This window comes from Hordeum vulgare, chromosome 7H (assembly GCF_904849725.1).
Source record: "Hordeum vulgare subsp. vulgare chromosome 7H, MorexV3_pseudomolecules_assembly, whole genome shotgun sequence".
NCBI lineage: Eukaryota > Viridiplantae > Streptophyta > Magnoliopsida > Poales > Poaceae > Hordeum > Hordeum vulgare.
Window position 1 is genome coordinate 460,715,799 of NC_058524.1, and position 23,026 is coordinate 460,738,824.

Below are 23,026 nucleotides of genomic sequence, written 5' to 3' on the forward strand. Positions count from 1 at the left end.
GTTTTGGTAATTAATAACCACATGTGTGTCATTGAACTAATAATTCTATCTAGTATATTTTAGAGAATTTCAAAGATGCATTGGCTAAGAATTGTGAGGAGAACCACTAGATGCAAGGAACATCTATTGGCAACAAGCTTAAAGGCTCTACATTTTATATTTTGTGAGAAATCACATTTGAGTCCACACAAAAGCCAATACTAGTAAAAGGGGATGAAGTGACTATGATGATCTGGTTACTCAATTACTTAGAGATAGCCACCGAAAAATATCCTATCAAAATCTGCAAAGTCCAAAATTCGGTGCCACAAACTTTCGATTCGGCCCAACCGAGTTTTCCACCGAATACATCCCATGCCAAACCCTAGCTTCAGGACGTGAAAAACATTCAATTCGGTGCAACGAAATTAGTGACCAATTTTTTGGTTAGCCATTTTCAAGAACTGGAATTTTTTTTTTTCGTAAAACGGTCTCACGGAGATTTGGATCCTTCATAGGACACTAATATTGGTACCACTGAGAATTATATATCGGTTTCACCGAAAAGACAAAAGTTGACACATTCTGCACTAGTTGGTGCCACCAAGTTTTACTTCGGTTTCACCAAGTTGGGCAACAATGTTGTAATGGTTGATTTTTGGAGATGCCTATATATGCCCATCCACCACCTCTCATTCATAGGCGAAGCACTGAGAACACACATACACTTGCCATATCCATTTTTTTGAGAGGGGCCACTTATTCATGTGTTGAGATCAAGATATTACAATCCTACCATTTGAATCTTGATTTCTAGCATCCCAAATTACTTTCCACCCAATCAATCTATTCTACCCAAGCCAAATTTGTGAGAGAGTGATTGAGTGTTGAGGAGACTATCTTTTGAAGCACAAGAGAAAGGAGTTCATCATACTACCGCATCTATTACCTTTTGGAGAGTGGTGTCTCCTAGATAGGTTAGGTGTCACTCGGGAGCCTCCTACTTCATGTTGTGGAGTTGAACCAAGAAGTTTGTAATGGCAAGGAGATCGCCTACTTCGTGAAGATCTACCCCGAGTGAGGCTAGTTCTTCGTGCACGTAAGCTGTGATGGAATACAAAACATTGCTTCTCTATGGAGCCTTCGTGGGTTGAGCCCTCCATGGACTCTTGCGGTCGTTACCCTCCGTGGGTTCAAGTCTCCATCAACTTGGACGTACTATAACACCACCTAACGGAACCACGTCAAAAATCGTCGTGTCAATCTTTGCATTTGATCTTCCTAAACCTACCCTCTATTTACATGTGCATGTCTTTACTTTTCCCTGCTATACTCTTAGACTTGCATGTGTAGGGTGTGCTTGACTTACTACAAATTGCTAAACCTTGCCCACAACTAAAACTGGGAAAAGGCTAAGTTTTTATTTGGTCAAGTAGTCTAATCATCCCCCCTATAGACATACTTTGGATCCTACAAATGGTATCACAGCTTTGTCTCCATTGCATTGGTTTCACAACTAGGAGAGTATGGTGTCTAGCAATGGAAATTACCACTGTAGAGGTCCATACTTTGATGGGACAAACTTTGATAGTTTGAAGCATAGGATGAAAATGCATATTCTTGGTCATAACCTCGTCCTTTGGGCTCTTGTTCGTGTTGGTTTACAAGGTGAATTATTTGGTGACGGAAAGGAACCGAATTGTGAAGCAACCTCGGAAGAATTCAAGATGTTGCTATACAACGTTCAAGTTTGCGACATTCTATTCAACTACCTACGGCCCGAAGAGTTCAACACGATTAGCAGTCTTGAGAATGCAAAGGAAATTTGGGATACTTTGGTTGATATGCGCGAAGGTACCAAATCCGTCAAAGTAAGTTGGATGTGCTACAAAGTTAGCTTGATAAGTTCAAGATGAAGGATGGTGAATGAGTCATTGAGATATACTATAGGCTTGCTCTCATCACAAATGAGATTGTTGGCCTAGGAAGCGAACAGATGACCGACAAATTCATCATCAAGAAGATCCTTAGAGTCTTGGATGGAAAGTACGACACCGTGTGCACATTGATACAAATGATGCTAAACTAAAAAGATCTCAAGCCAACGGAAGTCATTGGAAGGATTGTTTCTCATCAATGGTCACTCGAGGACAAAGAAGAGCTTCATAACAAGTCAAGCTGTGCATACAAAGCTTCAAGTGATACTCCCACTACTTCAAATGAAAACCTTGTCACCAATGAAGAGATAAGCCTCATGGTGAGGAAATTCTACAAGTTCTACAAGAGTAGAGGCAAAGAGAGAAGCTCCAACTCAAGATATGAAGAGAAGCGTTCATCTAGTCGTGACTGAAACTTCTAAAATTGTGGAAGGCCCAGACAATAGTCCAATGAGTGCTCGGCCCCCCACAAAAGAAGAGAAGACTCTCCTAGAAGGCGAAGCTCATTAGATGAGTCACCTTGAAGAGAGAGAAGGAATAGAGAATATTGTTATGAACGAAGACCCTGTTGGAGAAGCAAGGAATCGAAGAAGAACCAAGATCCACTCAATAAGAAGACATCAAGCTCATGTCGGGTGAATGGGTATCCGGCTCCGAGTCCGACAACCAATCTGAGAGAAGCTACCACTCCAACTCTAATTAGAGTCAAGATAAAGGTGTTGGCGGTCTTGCACTCGCATCCTCCAACTCCTATGACATATTCGATTCACCAAATGAAGGGATTGGAAACTGCTTCATGGTTAAAGGACCCAAGGTATCACACCCGAGTACTTTGACTTTAATATTGATGAGGATGACTTACTTGGAGATGATGACTTGTTCTTTGATAAAACTAGTGATACCAATCAAAATGAACTTGATGATAATCATGCTAGTCAAGATAAGTCATGTGATGATGATAAGAAGGAGATTGAGCGTCTAACTATAGAATTAAACACTCTTATTTTAGCCCATGAATCTACTCTAGAATATCATTGAGAGCTTGCAAGAACTCATGAGAAGCTACGCTTCGAGAAGTTATATTTAGAGCAAGAGCATGAGTTTCTAAAAGTAATCAATGATGATCTTCTAAAGAAGAGTTCTTATTATCTAGCCAAACAATTACTCTTGTCTACTTTTGTTACACAAGTTAAATCTAAGAAAACTTGTAAAAAAGGCAAGCAAGTTTCTTCATCTAGTAATAACAACACTAATGTTAAATCTATTTAATTATGTTGTTGCTAGTAGCTCTGTTGATTCCACTAATGATTCTCTTAGGCAAGTTACACTTGAGTAAGACAACAATTTGTTGAAAGAAATTATAGAGAGAGGTGTCTTCAAGAGTCTTGTCAGAAGTAAGCAGTTCGAGGATATTGTACGCAAGCAAGGAGCACATCAGAAGAAAGAAGGCATTGGCTACTTCAATACCAATGGAGTTGAATGGGAAGAAGATCAATACCCCAACCCGAAGTTTGTTCCCCAAAAGGAGAAGTATGATCCATCTCCCCAAGGGAACAAATTTTTGAGACGACCCTCCACCACAAGACCACCAGATCAAGGGCAAGAACAAGATTTAAGAGGAGACTGACTTATTTGAAGAAGAATCCCAAGCCATGGTCAAGTGGATTCCGAAGGTTACCACTAGCTCTACTTCATCAAACACTACCTCAACTCCAAGGATCTCCATCAAGTTGATGTGGGTCCCTAAGAAGAAGAACTAGAAAAGTTCTTGAGGGTGACTCCACCAATGAAATTCACTCTTATTCATCTTGGCAAGAACTATTTGTGATCAACTTCGACCATATGCATTAGTTCAAGGAGTCACACATTCCCTCAAAGGTAAGTAAGGAACAAGGTAATTAATGTATTAATGGACATCATCTCATATGTACTTCACTCCATGTTCATAGATATCCTTGTATTTGTTCCTGGTGTGGGACTAACCCATGTAGGTGATAAGAGTTAGAAACAACAAGGATTGCTCCCAAATCAAGATGATCTTCATCAACAATGAGCATCCACCACTACTACACCTACATGAAGTATTATATAACAACACCCAAGGTTAGTTTATCCTCTTAGGGAGGATGCCACATTAAGGGGGAGCTTTACTCTAAGACTTGGGTTAAAGTATCTCTTAAGGTGTGAACACATTAAAAACTTTATGTAGAAGTGGCAACCCCACTTGTGCTCAAACGATGAGTATGACCTATGCTCCAGTATTCTTGCTGGGCTCCTAAGTCAATATACTCATATATAGTTGACTTCGCCATTGTCAAAGTGCTTGGTAGATACTAGAGTGGCTAGGCATGTTTGCTATGTTTCATTTGACATCTTATTGTGTGAGCATGTTGGTATGCACATTTTTGCTCATTCGAGGATATCCAATTGTTGTTATTTGGCTTTTCATTTTCTTTGGATAATTGGTTATACAAGAATTCCTAAGTACTCCTCTCTAGCTATGTAAGCTTTCCCCTCTCAAAATTCATGCTTCATCCCAAAATTTGAGCAAGTACTTTTCAAACACTCTGCGTGACGAGAACTTGGAGTTCCGTCTCGACAAAGAGCTAACTTCCAAAGAATCCCATGTGCCACTTGATGTAACCAACTCCACAAACTCGGTCTCACCGAAGCACTAGGGTTGATCTCATTTTTGAACCTCCATACAACCAATTTTCCAATCTCGGCCTTTCCGAGTTTCTCTGCCCTAGGTAGTTAAGAATCTCGGTGGCACCTAAATTTCCGAATTGGTCTCACCGATAGCATGGGGATATAAATACCCAGCGGACCTGACCTTTTAAATTTCACTTCATCTGTTTCCTCCCGCAAACCCCTGCTACTGTGCTCCTATCTCCAGGATGTCGCCTTTCATCTCCCATGCGCCCTCACCGCAGGAGTCCTCGTCGTCGACTGCAATTTCACCTGTCGTTCCAGTCGTAGGAAATCTTTGCCGAGTTAGGGTAAAGATCTCACCCCTATTGCACTCTCCCTTATCAAATCATGCGCATTAGGCTTTGTTCTTCATCGTGCCATATATTGAGATTGATATAACACAAAACGAATCTAGTAGTTTAAACGAACAAAAAAAATTAGGATTACGTCTCCGCTTTGTGCGTCTTGGAGTCATTGAGTGGATTTGGATCGTTGTCATCGATTCCTGGATTAGGGCTTGTGCGAACCGTCTTGATGGAACCGAGTTTCACTTTTCAGTGCGACCGAAAAGTGTGGCCAAGTTTCTGTTAATGAGATGGTCAGTCTCGGATGCTCTGATTTTTCTTAGTTAGTGGAACCAAAACAAACATAGTTGATACTTAAGACTAAAATGTTGAGTTTAAACTTTTGAAAAATATATGTGTTTTATGATGCTCATCCATTCCTACTCTTCTATATATATTCATAGGTTCTCCTTATCAGCTTGTCAGCATGTCAGGGTCCGAAGATAGTCAGAATGCTTAGAGAGAGCAGAGCATGGAAATGGACTCACGCACTAGTCCTGAGAATAGTGATTCTAATCCACGCACTCCCAGCTCACATTATCTACCCAAGGTAGCTACTAGGTCCAGGAAGAGGCTAAACACATAGGAAGAAGATATTGATTTCATTCACGAGGAAGACACTTCTCACAAGCATAAGGAAAAAGTCAAAGTGAAGAAAATTGTGAGAAAGGAGTATGCAAATATCCTGATACAGTTAGAGATCCTGAGACAGCTAGATGTGCTAAGTCTCTAGTGGCTGCTAAAACCTCCAAGCTAGCCAAGAAGCGAGGACAGAATAGAGTCAAGAAGAGGGTTGTGCATGTTGTTGGAAGGACAACCTCCATGTATGAAGATCCAGTAGATGTTGAAGAAGAAGAGGAAGAGGTACCTGCTAATCCACCTCCTTCCAAGAAGAAGAAGCTATTGGGAGATGTTATTCCCAGCAAGCCTGCATCTAAGGCTAAGCCTAATCCTCCCAAGGCTAAGAAGCCTATAGCTCCTAAACCCAAAAAGATTGCAGGAGATATACCTGCACGAGAGAGGAACAAGGTGTCTACATCCAGAGATGTTGCTTCAGAAGAGGAAGAGTTTGTTGTTTTGAGGAAGCCGAGACCTCACCTACCAGAGCACAATGATGGACACCCCATATCCTTATGCTATCACGAGGAGGACATCTGTTGGTGCTTGCTTCCATACAAAGGAGCAGTAGAATTTCTATGAGCCAGTGCTATTTGACAAGAGTCTAGTTGTGAGCGATATGGATATGTAGACTGAGACTACATGAAGGAACACAAGGACTACTTCCCTCGTGCGAGAAAACTTCAAAGCCATCGACATTGAAGATTTTGTTGGCAAGAAGATGACAACCTGGAATGACGAGATGATCATGCAATTCTACTCCATAGCCCCCTTTTATCCTAATGGTAGGATTGTATGTATGAACGAAGGCAATAGGTATCAATCAATAGTGGACGAGTGGGCAACCATCATAGGTGCCCCAAAGGCACTAGAGAGTGACTTGGATGTCTATACTAAGGCTAAGATGAACCACAGTTCTACGGCCAACATGTATAACCTAGTGCCCAGAAGTACGTGAAGACCCACAAGATTGGATCTGTTTATTTCCTGCAAGTTGGAATACCCACCACGAACACCATAATGAGATACACCTTGATGCATAAATCAGGTGATGATAAGATGATCAGGGGGTATTCTATCAATATGTTGCACCACATAGACACCCACACCAGGATTAGGGTGATGGAACTGACTGTAGACACAATTAGAAGGACTACTGCTGATGAGAAGAGATCTTGCGGATATGCACCATACAATCAGATGTTCATCAATTCCAAGATTGGGAAGAATGTATATGTACTTGATCATCCAAAACTGCCACTCCATCCAGAGTTTTAAGATAATTAAGTTGTGATGAACCCAACCATGCTATTTCAGCTATAGCACAAGCAGAGATACATGTTGAGGTAGAGTTAAAGGCAGCTATTACAGCTAAGGCTCCACATTTGTGGACGAGAGGATCAGATGGCATTTCTTATCAGCACCATCCAAGGGATGGATAAGAGTATTGCTGACATCTTGCTGAATTACAAAAGTCTCGAGAGGATCGTGGAGACAAAATTCCATGACCTTGATATTAAGGTGATAGAGTTGACAACCACTGTCAAGCAGTTGAAACATGAAGTTGATGCAGTGGACACTCCTAGCGCCAACAGTGGTGATGATGATACGTCCCTCCCAACTACCGCTCAGTTCAGGACTCAGACCAGATTTGTAGATGTGATGGTTTCAGAGTCCACACAGTTTGTAGGAGATATGACCTAGAGGCAGTAATAACAGTTACTTTGTATCTCTTGTTTTGTAATGAATGTTTATGATCCATGTTATAACTCCAATGATTCTCGAGTCTACAATATCTACGAGGCTCGGAGGGAAACTCATCGGCACGTGTGGTATAATAAACTGTAAATTGTATTAATAGTCATGTCTCTATGATTAGCTCAAGTATTGCATGATGATCCTGTTTTCCTAGTCATGGGCATGGCTATGCAGGCAATTTTGAGGGCACAATGTTAGAAGAACATTTGTGTTGAATCGACCCGCATTGATGTTATGCTATGAGGTACTTTCATCACAAGTTAATGGTTAATAACACACAAATAGTTTACATTTGCATAATTCCTTAGACCATGAGAGTATCAAGTTCCTTTGTACTTGCTTCGTGAACTTTTGGGTTTGCTAAACGTCATCAGTACAAGGGTGTCTATTACGGCGGCTTGCGGGTTCACGGAAAAGTATGACAAGTAACTTGGTAGCTCAAGATTGGGATTTGCTCCTCCGATGATGGAGAGATATTCTTGGGCCCTCTCGGTGTTACGCTATCCATAATCGTCTGGCCAGACACAATGTGATTTGATCATAGGGATGCCGAAACATGGAAATGAGTAAGGAGAACAAAAACTGGTAACAAGGTAACTAGCATACTGGAGAAGTTGTTGATCCATGGGGACGCCGACAAGTCTCACCTCAGGTATTTTGTATCATATCACGTAGCAATAGTAATACCACATGGAAAACTAATGGTTTGCTCGAATATTTATTTGTGTGGGTATAGGGGTCAATATGGGTGTCCACGGCTCCAATGTTGATCATTGATCTGAAAGTGTTCCGCTCATGTCTGTACTTCACCAAACCTATAGGGTCACACGCTTAAGGGTCATCTATCTGGTGAATACTAGACAGGGAGTTTGAGAGAAAATCACTGGAAAAGTTTCGGGAACAACCAAAGAGTTCCGGAGAGAGAACATCGGAACAGTTTTGGTAAATCTCAAAAGTTGTTTCGGAGTAAATCATTAAGTCAAATTGGTTGTGCCACACGTTTGGAAATTATTGGAGGGTACCAGAATTGTTCTGGTCATTTTTGAGACTTTTCACGCACAAAAACCTAAAATGTTCCGGACTGCCGGAACCGCTTTGCTTGCTTTTCAAAAATGAAAATCATTGATCTGAAAATGTTTCGTACATGTCCAAAAAAAAGTGGGTACTCGAATAATTCTAGGACCCATAAAAATATTTTCGGATTTTTCGGTGACGAAAAATTGGTTTTGTGAATAGGGAAAATGAATTTATGGTTATGGTTGGAAGTTGGCCTTCCATAAAATATCTTGATGGGATGACATGGAAGGATAAGGGTACCCATTTGGGGGGCCCTAGGAGGGGTGGCCGGCCAAGGAGGGGCTCCACCATGGAGCCTCACTTCCCCCACTTGCCTTCCTTTTATGCCCTTGTTAAGGACACCTTTCATGGGCTTTTTGGGTATTTCAAGTGCCACCCGACCCCTTGAGTTTTCCTATAAATAGAGGTGGAGATGCACTCTCCACACTCACTCTATCTCACATAAAAATGCCATGTATGATTTGACCTTCTCTATCCCTCCTAGCGAAATAGTTTCGTAGAGACGAAAGGCTGTTTGGGTTCTGGCAGGACCTAGCTCTGGATGGCGAAGCCTTGCCGGATAGATGACACCATATGTTTGAAATCCCATATAGAGGTCATAGGTTCGATCTTTTTCCCGAGGGACTGTTCGAGGTTCCTCTCGGTGCGTTGTCCGGATTTCTGTTGGAGTTTCGAGGGTCTTCCCTGAGGGCTGTCCATGACATCATTCGAGGGACTTTCCGACCGCCTCCTGAAGGGCTGTTCGATGAGGGAGAACATCCTCGCAGTTGGGAGTTTCTAAATCCTAACTACGGGGATCTTCACCACCGATCTTTATCGACTCTACTTCCGATGTGCTACGAGTCGGTAATGATTAGATCAAACCTTGTATGGATCTCCTTAGTGATCCTGGGCGTGCTCGCTTACCGAAATTTTTTGTTTTCTGTCGCGTTCCCCTACAGTGGCATCAAGAGCCAGGCTATGCGTAGATCCATGTTACAATCTAGAGGACACGAGATGTATGGGTATTGCATAGTATAATTTTGTAGTAGATGAGATCTATGGCTGAAAATTATTTGTGGGGGTAGTAGATGAAATCCATTACCCAATATTCTTGTTGATTCCCGTGAATTTGTGTAATCCTGATCTTGATGGCATGGTGGAATCTTACAAAGTTCTGGCAATCTGTGATCCTTTCATGTTGCTCCTGGGTATGCTGATTGACAAATCAATGAAGTGCTTTAGTGTCGCTGGGTTCCACCATAGTTGAGAAAGATGGATGTTTCGCAAATGAACTGGCAATGTAGATATGATCTGCATGGGGGTCATGCGTATGATGAAGTTTAGTATGGGGCTCGAGATTTTATTAGCTCGTGTTTCATACACCCTGTAAAGATAATCTAGCAACTTGAATTATCATACCTGATGATGAACATTGGTAGTTGCGGTTTAAGTCAAAACCTTAGAAGCCACGTAAAATAAAATTTTGCATTAACCGATTAGAGGCGTCTAACTTGGTTTTGTAGGATGTGCATAAGATGTGGTATAGCAATGCTCATATTCAATTTGATTATGTATTAGATGACTATATAATGTAAATTAACATGACATGCGTGTCATGATTCGGCATGATGGCTGAAGCCATATGATTGTCACTTCAATGACCTACTTGTCAACATTAAGTAATGCATTTATTTTATCCACTGTGGAGATAGCAATATTATCTGATGCATCGACAAGGTGGTGGCAATCTTCGCGAAGGTGAACACCTACGCGAATGCCAAAGATGAAGAAATATTTGACTTCTCTATGAGAAGGGGCTATACCATATCATGCTATTATGAATTGCCTGAGATGTTTATCCCTTATGATGCACCCTTTTGTTTGCGCAGTAGTCGCTTTTTATTAGGGTGATCTCTCACTTAAAATATCAAGTAGTTAGTGTTTTCCCAAGTGTAGCACCGTCACAACACCTATCTCTTCGGGGCACCACATGATCTCCATGGGTGCGAACGATTAGAAAAGTGTGAGGCGGGTGAGTCGAGACCTTGCAGCCAGATCACTTGGTTAACTTGACGTTTTGGCAGGACAGTCCTGAGCTCAGAACACACGCATCGAAAGATGAACAATAATCACATAGAGATGTGATCGGCAAGTTTGCCTACCGATGGAAGTTTGTGCCATTTGAGTTCATCTCGAACCGTGACGTTGAATTGAAATGTGGGTCTTGAAACACGGACAATCAATTATGAGAGATATTGATTTGATGGGAGCGCAATTTAAAATAAAAAAATTATTCACTTAGGGAAAATTAATTATGAACAGAGTCTAAAGTGAATTTTGTGTTTACTGTTGTAGATCACATGGCTCGCAACGCATCGTTCAACTTAGGCTCGATGTTAGAGAAAGAGAAGTTAGCTGGAAATGGAACAACTATGCGGACTGGGTCTGTACCCTGAGGATTGTCCTCAGGAGTGCTAAGAAAGTGTACGTGCTTGACGGACCGCTCACACCTAAACCGACGGCAATTGCCCCGGCAGATGAACAAAATGTGTGGGCCACTAAGGATGATGATTTCAACTTAGTGTAGTGCCTCGTGCTGTCTTGCACGAGTTGAGAGCTTCAAAAACGTTTTGAATTCCATAACTCCTTTGATATGATCAAGGAACTGGATGCTCTGTACAAGTTTAATGCACGGTCTGAATGTTTTGACAACATGAAAATGATGACATAGACCAAGATGGTTGAGGGCAGTTCTGTTGGCGAGTATGTAGTCAATATGATTGGCTACGCTGAAAGGCTTAAAACAACAGAATTTTTCCACTTCCGAAAGAGCATGTTATGGACATGTTGCTCGGGTCACTCCCCCTCATCTTACGACGGTTTTATAATGAACTACAAGATGAATGTGATGGACAAAACACCTAATGAGGTGCTTGCCATGCTGAAAACTGCTGAAGGAGGACTGGAGAAAAATCACAAGCAAGTGTTGCTTGTGAATAAAACCACCAGTTTCAAAAAGAAAGGCAAGTCTAAGAAGGGCAAGGGCGCATATAAGAGCAGCTCCCAAAGCAGCACTAAGGGTGGAGCCAAGGTTGAAACTGGGTGCTTCTACTGCAAAGGCACAGGACACTGGAAGAGAAACTGCAAGAAGTACTTGGCTAATAACAAGAAAGGTATGACTGTTATACAAGTTAATGTCATTGACGTTTTGCTTGCTAGCGAAAATTCTAAGTCTTGGTATTTGATACCGGATCGGTTTCTCACATTTGCAACTCGATACACGGGCTTCAGGAGGTGCACAAGCTAGCAAAGAATGAAGTCGTGATGCGCATTGGGAACGATGCTAGGATCACCACTCAAGCCGTCGACATTATGCTTCTATGTCTCCCTGCAGGATTTACCATAGAACTAAATAACTGTTATTTTGTTCCGACATTGTGTACATACATAATCTCTGGATCATGTTTAGTGCACGATGGGTACTCCTACAAGTCTAAGAACAATGCTTGTTCACTTTATTGTAAGGATATGTTTTATGGATTTGCACCCATTGTTGGGGGCCTTTTCATACTAAATCTTGCATGTGAAAATAATGTGTTTATCGTGAATGCTAAACATCTTAAGAAGACTGATACCACCACCACTTACTTGTGGCATTGTCGTCTTGGCCACATCGGAATGAAACGCACGCAAAGACTCCATAAAGATGGAGTTTTACCGTCCTTTGATTTTGAATCATTTGACACATGTGAGGCTTGCTTGATGGAAAAAATGACCAAGACGTCGTTCACGGGTCATCCTGAACGGGCGGATGAATTATTGGAAATAATACATAGTGATGCATGTGGTCCAATGAACACGGCCGCACGGGGTGGGTATTTTTACTTCGTGACTTTTATTGATGATTTAAGTCGATATGGCTATATCTACTTGATGAAGCATAAGTCGGAAACCTTTGAAAAGTTCAAAGAATTTCAGAATGAGGTAGAAAATCATCATAACAAAAAGATTAAGTTTCTGCGATCAGATCGTGGGGGCGAATATCTTAGTCATGAGTTTATCCAACATCTGTGTGACCGTGCAATCGTTTCACAGCTTACGCCTCCCGGAACTCCATAGTGAAACAGAGTGTCGGAACGATGTAACCGAACCATGTTAGATATGGTAAGGTCGATGATGTCTCACAAATCTTCCAATATATTTGTGGGGTCACGCACAACTCAGTTTCGCTTATACATTAAACAGAGCACCGTCTAAGTCTGTTTTTTGAACCGGGCTCCCCCTTTCCATTATAAAAGCATAACAGAAATACAATGTCTAAGTGTGGTGAGATGACGACATTTGAATTATGGTATGGGAAGAAACCCAATATGTCGCATCTCAAGTTTTGGGGTTGTCAAGCTTATGTAAAACGTTTACAACCAAGCAAACTCGATCCCAGATTAAACAAATTTTACTTTGTAGGTTATCCCAAAGAAACCATTGGGTATTCCTTCTACAACCAGTCCGAGGGCAAAGTGTTTGTCGCAAGAGTTGGACACTTCCTCGAGAAAGAATTTCTCGCTAAAGAATTATGTGGGAGGATAGTACAACTTAATGAGATTAGTGAATCATCGGCGGCCGTTGATATGGCTAAGGAACGGAAAAAAATTCTGCAAGTGATCCATACAACCAAACCGAAAGTCGTCGCATATGATGCGGTAACTTCAGACAAGGTTGTAACTGAACCGCGCAGATCAGATAGCGTTGTCTAGACACCTGAGTGGTTTCGTAATGAAATCTTCATTCTTGAAGACGATGAACCTGCGCACTACAAGGAAGCAATGGTGGGGCCGAGCTCAAGGGAATGGCACAAAGCCATGAAATCTGAAATGGAATCCATCTATGAAAACCAAGTTTGGAACTTGGAAGAACTTCCAGTAGACGTAAAGCCCATTGGTTGTAAATGGATTTTCAAAAGAAAGACAGACATGGATGGTAATATTACAATCTCTAAAGCTAGACTTGTCGCGAAAGGGTTCACGCAAGTTCCAGGAGAGGACTACGATGAGACTTTCTTGCATGTAGCTATGCTTAGGTCTGTTCGGATATTAATAGCAATTGCTGCTTATTTTGATTATGAAATATGGTAGATGGACGTCAAAACGGCTTTCCTAAATGGCGTCTCAAAGAAGATGTATACATCATACAGCTTGAAAGTTTTATCGTTCATAAGGATGCTCGAAAGGTATGCAAACTTCAGAAAGCCATTTATAGTCTGAAGCAAGCAACAAGGAGCTAGAACATTCATTTTGATGAAGTGATCAAACAGTTTGGCTTCATCAGGAATAACCAAGAATCTTGTGTTTACAAGAAGTTTAGTGGTAATGTAAAAGCATTTCTAATCTTGTATGTGGATGACATATTGTTGATTGGAAATGACGTGAATTTCCTTAGCGAAATAAAAGACTCATTGAAAGAGAGTAATGAACGACTTAGGTGAGGCAGCATACGTTTTGGGCATCAGGATCTATAGAGATAGATCAAAATGACAAATAGCTCTTAGCCAAAGCATGTACATTGAAAAGGCGTTGAAAAGGTTCAACATGGAGAACTCCAAAAAAAGGCCTACTCCCAATGTCACCTGGCACAGTACTGAGCAAGAATCAGAATCCTCGGACTCTCGATGATCGAGTACAAACGAATGATGTTCCATCTGCTTCGGCAGTTGGTTCTATTATGTATGCCATGCTATGTACAAGACCAGATGTTTCCTACGTGCTATGTGTTAGCAGCAGGTACCAGAGTGATCCAGGATTGGACCACTGGGCCGTAGTCAAAAATATTCTTAAGTATCTCAGAAGGACCAAGGATTTACTCCTGGTGTACGGAGGTGATGAAGAGCTCATTGTAAGTGGTTACAGTGATGCAGGCTTCATGACTGACCCAGATGACTTCAAATCTCAATTAGGCTATGTTTTCATATTGAACAGTTGCGCAGTTGATTGGAAAAGTTCCAAACAAAAGAATGTGGAGGATTCTACGACGGAGGCGGAATATGTTGCAGCTTCAGAAGCCTCCAAGGAGGCGGTCTGGATCAAGCGGTTTCTTGAAGACCTTGGTGTGGTTCCAAGTGCGCTGGACCCGGTGGAGATCTATTGTGACAATAGTAGCGTTGTGGCTCAGGCTAGAGAGCCATCTTCGCACCATAAGACAAGACATATTGAATGCAAATATAAACTCATTCGACATCATGTCGAAGCAAGGTTAGTGAAAGTACACAAAGTTCACACGGATCTGAATGTGTCAGGCCCGATGACAAAGCCTATACCACGAGGAAAGCATGAGCAGCACCGGATAGCCATTGGTGTTAAGGAAGCCATGTAACTAGATTATGACTCTAGTGCAAGTGGGAGTATGTAGGAGATATGCCCTAGAGGCATTAATAACAATTACTTTGTATATCTTGTTTTGTAATGAACGTTTATGATCCATGCTATAACTGCAATGATTCTCGAATCTACAATATCCACGAGGCTCGGAGTGAAACTCATCTGCACGTGTGGTATAATAAATGGTAAATTTTATTCCTAGTCATGCCTTTGTGATTTGCTCAAGTATTGCATGGTTATCATGTTTTCCTGGTCATGGGCATGGCTATGCCCACAATTTTGAGGGCACAATGTTAGAAGAACATTTGTGTTGAATCGATCCGCATTGATGTTATGTTATGAGATACTTTCATCACAAATTAATGGTTAATAACACAGAGATAGTTAACATTTGCATAATTCCTTAGACCATGAGAGTATCAAGTTCCTTTCTACTTGCTTCGTGAACTTTGGGCTTTGTTAAACATCATCTCTACAAGGGTGGCTATTACGGCGGCTTGCGGGTTCACGGAAAAAGTATGACAAATAACTCCATAGCTCAAGATTGGGATTTGCTCCTCCGATGATGGAGAGATATTCTTGGTCCGCCTCGGTGTTATGGTATCCATAATCGTCTGGCCAGACACAATGTGATTTGATCACAGAGATGCTGAAACACGGAAACGAGTAAGGAGAACAAAAATCGGTAATGAGATAACTGGCATAGTGGACAAGTTGTTGATCCCTGGGGATGCCGACAAGTCTCACCTCGGGTATTTTGTATCATATCATGAAGCAACAGGAATAGCACACGGCAAACTAATGGTTCACGTGAATATTTATTTGTGTGGGTATAGGGGTCAATATGGGTGTCCATGGCTCCGATGTTGATCATTGATCGAAAAATGTTTCGCTCATGTGTGTACTTCACAGAACCTATTGGGTCACACGCTTAAGGGTCATCTATCTGCTGAATACTAGACAGGGAGTCTGAGAGAAAATCAACGTAAAGTTTCGGGAACAACGAAAGATTTCCGAAGAGAGAACACGGGAAGAGTTTCGGTAAAACTGAAAAGTTGTTTTAGAGTAAACCATTAAGTCAAATTGGTTGTGGCACACGTGTGGAAATTATTGGAGGGTACCAGAATTGTCTTGGTAACTTTTTAGATTTTCCACACACAAAAACCGGAAATGTTCCGGACTACCGAAACCGCTTTTGGTTGCTTTTCACAAATGAAAATCACTGATTTGAATATGTTTCGGAACATGTCCCAAAGTATTTTGGTGGATACTCGAATTATTCTAGGACCCATAAAAATATTTTCGGCATTTTTGGTGATGAAAAATGGGTTTCGTGAATAGTCAAAATGCATTTATGGTTATGGTTCGAAGTTGGCCTTCAACAAAATATCTTGAGGGGATGACATGGAAGGATAAGGGCACCCATTTGGGGGGACCTAGGAGGGGTGGCCGTCCAAGGAGGGGTTCCACCATGGAGCCTCACTTACCCCACTTGCCTTCCTTTTATGCCCTTGTGAAGGACACCTTTCATGGGCGTTTTGGGTATTTCAAGTGCCACCCTACCCATTGAGTTTTCCTATAAATAGAGGTGGAGATGCACTCCCACACTCACTCTTTCGTACATAAAAATGACATGCATGATCTGGCCTTCTCTCTCCCTCCTAGCGAAATAGTTTTGTAGAGTCGAAAGGTTATCTGGGTTCCGGCAGGAACTAGCTCTGGATGGCGAAGCCCTGCCGGATAGGGGACACCGTATGTGTGCAACCCCATAGAGTGGTCCCAGGTTCGATCTTTTGCCCGAGGGGCTATTCGAGGTTCCTCCCGGAGGGCTGTCTAGTTTTCTGTTCGAGCTTCGAGGGTCTTCCCGGAGGGCTGTTTGTGACATCATTCGAGGGACTGTCTGACCGCCTCCCAAAGGGTTGTCCGATGAGGGAGAACATCCTGGCGGTTGGAAATTTGCAAATCCTAGTTGTGGGGATCTCCACCACCGATCTTCATCGACTCTACTTCCGATGTGCTACGAGTCGGTAATGATCATATCAAACCTTGTATGCATCTCCTTACTGATCCTGGGCGAGCTTGCGGTACCGATTTTTTTTTGTTCTCTGCCGCGTTCCCCTACACCGTCTTCATCAGCCCAAGCATCACCTTCACCATCTCCTGCACCTCTAGTGTGTATACCACCACCTTAGATGATATATGTTGAAGCCTTTGTCGATGCTCTGTTGTTGATTCCATCAACTACTACTAGAGGAGATCTAGCCCAGGGCAATGCTTAGTTCTAGAACTTTGAACTTTTTGGTAACTTGTTGCGAAAGGGGGGAAGTGTATAGATCATTAGGGATTCGAGAGAGAGAGTTTTGCTTGTATTGCTCTCTTTGGTTCCATAAACATTTGGTCTTTTGGATGTCTTAAACTCTTTTATGTTTGATCATATGCTTTGACTGTTGATGCTACTATTTAATACCTTTGAGCTATCTACATGATGATCATTCACTCATTTGATTGGTGTAATGTGCATTACCATTCATTCATATCATTTATGCGCACCACCAAGATGTATGTGACATGGAAGAGTGACCCATGCTCCTAATCGATTGGGCATTTGCATTCAAACGAAAATCTGAAATAATGCAAATAATTAGGGGGAGCTCTTGCTTTTAAATACTTCCCAAAGCGACGATGCTATTACTTGATTATATCTTATGTCGAATCTTTGATCTATATGTTGTTATAAATTACCAAAAAGGGGGAGACTGAAAGCAGAACTTCTCCCTAAGGTGGTTTTGATAATTAATAACAACATATGTGTCATTGAACTAATGATTCTATCTAGTATATGTCAGAAAATTTCAAAGATGCATTGGCTAAGAATTGTGAGGAGAACCCCTAGATGCAAGGAACATCATTTGGAAACAATCTTGAAGACTCTACATTTTATATTTTGTGAGAAATCACATTTGAGTCCATAGGAAAGCCAATACTATTAAAAGGGGATGAGGTGACTATGGTGATCTGGTTGCTCAAGTGCTTAGAGATAGCCACCAAAAATACTCATAAAATTATCCCAGAAATATTCTATCAAAATCAACAAAGTCCAAAATTCGGTGCCACCAACTTTCCATTCGGCCCTACCATGTTTACCACTAGATAGATCCCATGCCAAACCCTAGCTTCTTGGTACCACCAACATTCCATTTAGTGCAACCAAAATGAGTGACTAACTTTCTAGTTAGCCGTATTCAAGAAACGTAATTTCTGAGTTTTGGAAATCGGTCACCGAAATTTGGAAACTTCCTAGGATACCCATATCGGTACCACCGAGAATTACATATCGGTCTCACCGAAAAGACAAAAGTTGCCACATATTGCACTAGCCGGTACCACAGAGTTTTACTTCGGTTTCACTGAATTTGGCAATATTTTTGTAACTGTTGGATTTTTGGAGATGCCTATATATACCCGTCCACCACCTCTCATTCGTAGAGGAAGCACTGAAAACACACATACACTTGCCATATCCATTTTTCTGAGAGAGAGCCAAATACTCATGTGTTGAGATCAAGATATTCCAATCCTACAATATGGATCTTGATTTCTACCATCCTCAAATTGCTTTCCCTCCAATCAATCTCTTCTAACCAATCCAAATATGTGTGGGAGTGACTGAGCGTTGAGGTGATTATCTTTTGAAGCACCAGAGCAAGGAGTTCATCATACTACCGCATCTATTACCTTTTGGAGAATGGTGTCTCCTAGATTGGTTAGGTGTCACTCGAGAGCCTCCTACTTCGTGTTGTGGAGTTGAACCAAGAAGTTTGTAAGGTCAAGGGGATCGCCTAGTTTGTGAAGATCTACCACGAGTGGGGCTAGTTCTTCGTGGATGTAAGTTGTGATGGAATAGACAAGGTTGCTACTCTCTCGACCCATCGTGGGTTGAGCCCTCCGTGGACTCTCGTGGTCATTACCCTTCGTGGGTTGAAGTCTCTATTAACCTAGACGCATGATAGCACCACCTATCAAAACCAACCAAAAATCATCGTGTCAGTCTTTGCGTTTGATCTTACACTACTGAAATTCAGAAATTTGCCGTCTGCCATGGCAGACGGCCAAGGGGGCAACCACGGACGGCAAAGGCTTTGCCGTTGGTCAGCAGACGGCAAACTAGACGGTAAAAAAATTCCGGTGAAGAGGTTCTTTGTCGTCCTCTTATGTAAAGCGGACGGCAAAGAATCTTTGCCATGAGGGGGCAGACGACAAATTAACTACGACGGCATATACTACAACGTCCCCGTTAAGTGTTAACGGAAGGCGTCAGCTCTTTGCCGTCTGCCATGCCCCCCCTTGCCATGTGGGGGCAGATGGCAAAGAGGGGAGAGAGGGGGGGCAGATTCCCCCCTTTGCCGTGTGCCCACCCCCCTTTGCCATGTGGGGGCAGACGGCAAACAGAGGGGGCAGATTCCCCCCTTTGCCGTCTTCCCACCCCCCTTTGCCATGTGGGGGAAGACGGCAAAGAGGGCAAACAGAGGGGGCAGATTCCCCCCTTTGTCGTCTGCCCACCCCCCTTTGCCATGTGGGGGTAGACGGCAAAGAGGGGAACCTGCCCCATTTTAATTTATTTTTTATTATATCCATCATTTTTAACAATAGTCAGGATATATATATATTTGACATAAATAAATTTCTTTGCGTACTCATAACCATATTAAAATAACTCTCATCCATAGTGCATACATATTATGCAAGTTGCATCCGTACCAACCCATATATTACACCAGTTTCATCCACATGCATACAAAGTTTCATATATATCCATATACTACAATAGTTTCAATACAAGCCATGGTACAAGAAATCATCTTCAAGCATTCCATCAATATAATCCAAGCTTCCCGTGAAGTCAAGGTAATCTGCAACATGACAAATAAGAAAGTTAGAAGAATAATACTAGATTAAGAAGTGTATATATAGGTTATTTCGGAGAGAAATTAGCTAAGTATAGACCATTTAGGAGCTAACTAAGCTAATTATGTCATTTAGGTGGAACCCTAGCTAACTATAGGTCGTTTCGGAGCTAAATTGGGTAAAATAGGTCATTCCGGAGCAAACTATGCTTATTAAGCCATTTTGGATCTAGCTAGGCTAATTATAGGCCATTTAATACCTAAGTTAGGGGGAATAGGTCATCTTGTAGCTACGTAAGCCTTATTATGTGATTTAGGAGAGAACTTAGCTAACTGTAGGTCATTTTTTATTAAATAGGTCATTTTGGAGCTAACTAAGCTAATTATGTCATTTCGTAGGATAATTAGCCCATTTAGCGTTTCTTGGATGAGTCTAAGCTACGTAGAAGAAGAGAAAGAGAAGAAGAAGTAAAATAAGGAGCAGGAGGAGAAGGAGAAGGAAGAGGAGAAGAAGAAGAAAAGAAGAAGGGGAAGGAGAAAGAGGAAGAAGGAGGAAGGAGAAGGAGGAGCTCCTTCTCCTTCTTCTCCTCCTTCTTCTCCTTCTCCTTATCTTCCTCCTTCTCCTTATTCTTCTTCTCTTCTTCTTCTTCTTCTTCCTTCCTTTCATTTTTCCTATTTCTTCTCCTCTTGTCCCCTTCTTCGCGCTAAATTGGCTAATAATGCCTTTTTGGAGCTAATTATGTCATTTCGAGGATAATTAGCTAAGTATAGGTCATGTTTTATAAAATAGACCATTTAGGAGCTAACTAAGCTAATTAGGTCATTTAGGTGGAACCCTAGCTAACTATAGGTCGTTTCGGAGCTAACTTGGGTAAAATAGGTCATTCCGGAGCAAACTTTGCTTATTAAGCCATTTTGGATATAGCTAGGCTAATTATAGGCCATTTAATACCTAACTTAGGGGGAATAGGTCATCTTGCAGCTACGTAAGCCTTATTATGTCATTTAGGAGAGAACTTAGCTAACTGTAGGTCATTTTTTATTAAATAGGTTATTTTGGAGCTAACTAAGCTAATTATGTCATTTCGTAGGATAATTAGCCAATTTAGCCTTTCTTGGATGAGTCTAAGCTATGTAGAAGAAGAGAAAGAGAAGAAGAAGTAAAAGAAGGAGGAGGAGGAGGAGGAGAAGGAGAAGGAAGAGGAGAAGAAGAAGAAAAGAAGAAGGAGAAGGAAAAGGAGGAAGAAGGAGGAAGAATAAGGAGAAGGAGGAGCTCCTTCTCCTTCTTCTCCTCCTTCTTCTCCTTCTCCTTCTCCTCCTCCTTCTCCTTCTTCTTCTTCTCTTCTTCTTCTTCTTCCTTCCTTTCATTTTTCCTCTTTCTTCTCCTCTTGTCCCCTTCTTTGGGCTAAATTGGCTAAGAATGCCTTTTTGGACCTAATTATGTCATTTCGAGGATTATAGGCTAAGTATAGGTCATGTTTTATTAAATAGACCATTTAGGAGATAACTAATATAATTATGTCATCTAGGTGGAACCCTAGCTAACTATAGGTCGTTCCGGAGCTAACTTGGGTAAAATAGGTCATTCCGGAGCAAACTATGCTTATTAAGCCATTTTGGATCTAGTTAGGCTAATTATATGCCATTTAATACCTAAGTTAGGGGGAATAAGTCATCTTGCAGCAACGTAAGCCTTATTATGTCATTTAGGAGAGAACTTAGCTAATTGTAGGTCATTTTTTATTAAATACGTCATTTTTCGAGCTAACTAAGCTAATTATGTCATTTCGTAGGATAATTAGCCAATTTAGCCTTTCTTGGATGAGTATAAGCTACGTAGAAGAAGAGAAAGAGAAGAAGAAGTAAAATAAGGAGGAGGAGGAGGAGGAGGAGGAGAAGGAGAAGGAAGAGGAGAAGAAGAAGAAAAGAAGAAGGAGAAGGAGAAGGAGGAAGAAGGAAGAAGAAGAAGGAGAAGGAGAAGGAGGAGCTCGTTCTCCTTCTTCTCCTCCATCTTCTCCTTCTTCTTATCCTCCTCCCTCTCCTTCTTCTTCTCCTCCTCTTCTTCTTCTACCTTCCTTTCATTTTTCCTCTTTCTTCTCCTCTTGTCCCCTTCTTCGGGCTAAATTGGCTTAGAATGCCTTTTTGGAGCTAATTATGTCATTTCGAGGATAATTAGCTAAGTATAGTTCATGTTTTATTAAATAGACCATTTAGGAGCTAACTAAGAAAACTATGTCATCTAGGTGGAACCCTAGCTAACTATACGTCGTTTCGGAGCTAAGTTGGGTAAAATAGGTCATTCCGGAGCAAACTATGCTGATTAAGCCATTTTGGATCTAGCTAGGCTAATTATAGGCCATTTAATACCTAAGTTAAGGGGAATAGGTCATCTTGCAGCTATGTAAGCCTTATTATGTCATTTAGGAGACAACTTAGCTAACTGTAGGTCATTTTTTATTAAATAGGTCATTTTGGAGCTAACTAAGCTAATTATGTCATTTCGTAAGATAATTAGCCAATTTAGCCTTTCTTGGATGAGTCTAAGCTACGTAGAAGAAGAGAAAGAGAAGAAGAAGTAAAAGAAGGAGGAGGAGGAGGAGGAGGAGAAGGAGAAGGATGAGGAGAAGAAGAAGAAAAGAAGAAGGAGAAGGAGAAGGAGGAAGAAGGAGGAAGAAGAAGGAGAAGGAGGAGCTCCTTCTCCTTCTTCTCCTTCTTCTTATCCTCCTCCCTCTCCTTGTTCTTCTTCTCCTCTTCTTCTTCTTCCTTCCTGTCATTTTTCCTCTTTCTTCTCCTCTTGTCCCCTTCTTCGGGCTAAATTGGCTTAGAATGCCTTTTTGGAGCTAAGTATGTCATTTCGAGGATAATTAGCTGAGTATAGGTCATGTTTTATTAAATAGACCATTTAGGAGCTAACTAAGCTAATTATGTCATCTAGGTGGAACCCTAGCTAACTATACGTCATTTTGGAGCTAACTTGGGTAAAATAGGTCATTCCGGAGCAAACTATGCTTATGAAGCCATTTTGGATCTAGCTACACTAATTACAGGCCATTTAATACCTAAGTTGGACGAATAGTTCATCTTGCAGCTACGTAAGCCTTATTATGTCATTTAGGAGAGAACTTAGCTAACTATAGGTCATTTTTTATTAAATAGGTCATTTTCGAGCTAACTAAGCTAATTATGTCATTTCGTAGGATAATTAGCCAATTTAGCCTTTCTTGGATGAGTCTAAGCTACGTAGAAGAAGAGAAAGAGAAGAAGAAGTAAAAGAAGGAGGAGGAGGAGGAGGAGGAGGAGAAGGAGAAGGAAGAGGAGAAGAAGAAGAAAAGAAGAAGGAGGAAGAATAAGGAGAAGGAGGAGCT